The sequence below is a fragment of the Gossypium arboreum genome, chromosome 9, assembly GCF_025698485.1.
Source record: "Gossypium arboreum isolate Shixiya-1 chromosome 9, ASM2569848v2, whole genome shotgun sequence".
NCBI lineage: Eukaryota > Viridiplantae > Streptophyta > Magnoliopsida > Malvales > Malvaceae > Gossypium > Gossypium arboreum.
In genome coordinates, this window is record NC_069078.1 from 42,268,450 (window position 1) to 42,270,340 (window position 1,891).

Sequence of the window (1,891 nt, forward strand, 5' to 3'; positions counted from 1 at the left end):
TTGGGAATATAAATTTGTCAATTTTAACGAGTACATCTTCAATAATGCCCTTAGGAAATCTAATTGTTTTATCTGCTAACTAAATGCTCATCCTAGTTTGTTTGGGTTTCCCAAGACCTAATTGTTTAAACATTTTATAGGGCATGACATGACATTAACACTAGCCCCTAAATCAGCCAAAGCATTACTAACATCTAAGCTACCAATTAAACAAGGAATCATAAAACTCCCTCGATCTTTCAATTTGTTGGCCAGCTTATTCTGTAGAATGGCTGAGCAAACTGCATTCATCTCCACATGTGATACCTCATCCAACTTTCGCTTATTTGCTAAAAGCTCCTTTAAAAATTTAATTGCGTTTGGCAGTTGAGAAAGAGCTTCAATAAACGGTAAGTTAATATGCAATTTATTTAATAGTTTAAGGAATTTACCAAATTGTTCATCTGTGTGGTCTTTCCTTATCGCATTAGGGTATGGCACCCGTGGTTTGTACTCTTTACTTACCCATTTTTGCTGACAGTGGACTACCTCACCTTTACTTTTACTTACCACAATTCTTTGCCTCGGTTCTGGTTTAGGTTCAACTAACCCTTCCTCGTCTTGAATGGTAATCACATTGAGTTGTTCCTTTGGGTTAGATTCAGTGTTACTCGGTAGGCTACCTTGTGGTCGTTCAGAAATTAGTTTAGTGAGCTGTCCTATCTGAGTTTCAAGCCCTTGGATCGATGCTTGTTGATTCTTAAGTGCTATTTTGATATTCTGAAAGCGAGTTTCTAACACAGAGATAAACTTTGTTAGCATCTCCTCAAGGTTCGGCTTCTTTTCCTGTTATACGGTGGTTGTTGAAAACCTGGAGGATGTTGTGGCCTTTGATTCCCTTGACTACCGCATAAGTAATTGGGATGGTTCCTCCAATCTGCATTATAATTATTATTGTATGGGTTATTTTGAGGTCTAGAATTATTGTTACCCATATATTGAACTTGTTCCTCCTCAGTGTTGGGGTTGAAGGACTGATATTTTGTGTGTACTATTCCTCCATTTGAATCGCATCTCATCACTGGATGTACCTGAGTAAAACGATATAAACCGTCAATCTTTTTATTTAAAAGTTCTACCTGGTTGGATAGCACAGTAATCGCGTCGAGGTTGAAAACATCAGCTACTTTTGTCAACTTTATTCTTATGACTTGCCACTGATAGTTATTCAGTGACATCTCTTCAATAAATTCATAAGCCACATCAGGTGTTTTGTTATTGATAGTCCCAACAGCAGCTGTGTTGATAAGTTGCCTTGTTGAAGGGTTCACATCGTTGTAAAACGTTTGAACCTCCAACCATAAAGGTAACCCATGGTGAGGGCACCTTCTCAATAGATCCTTGTATCTCTCCCATGCATCATAGAGTGTTTCTAGATCCATCTGCATAAAAGAAGAGATATCATTCAGTTGTTTTAGCTGGAAGAAAATATTTAAGTAAAAATTTTTCGGTCATTTGTTCCCAAGTAGTGATTGACCCTCATGGTAACGAGTTCAACCACTATTTAGCTTTGTTCCTCAACGAAAAGGGAAATAACCGAAGGTGAATGACATCATCAGAAACGCCATTGATTTTAAAAGTGTCACAGATTCCAGATAATTTTCCAAATGAGCGTTTGGGTCCTCGTCCTGGAAACCATCAAACTGAACAAACTAGTAATTCCTTACCTCCTACTCAGTGTGTCTTTTCTAGGTACCTCCTAGGGTGTTTATATAGGCTTTAGAATGCTTCAAAATCCTCAAGAGTGGCCTTTTTTGAATAGGACTAGATTTGGGCTCAACAGGGAGACGCCCGTGTGTAGGTGCTTCAACTCATGTTCGAGTCTGTTGAATAGACACAGGCATATGGTCTA

The 1,891-nt window shown here is 38.3% G+C and overlaps 1 non-coding gene across 1 annotated transcript; it reads left to right on the top strand.

Annotated features, from left to right (window-relative positions):
* The first annotated feature begins 1,347 nt into the window (after nt 1-1,347).
* LOC128280995 (small nucleolar RNA R71) lies at nt 1,348-1,453 on the top strand. Its single transcript, XR_008271212.1, has one exon. It is a non-coding gene; the product is annotated as a small nucleolar RNA R71 (small nucleolar RNA).
* The last annotated feature ends 438 nt before the right edge of the window (nt 1,454-1,891 follow it).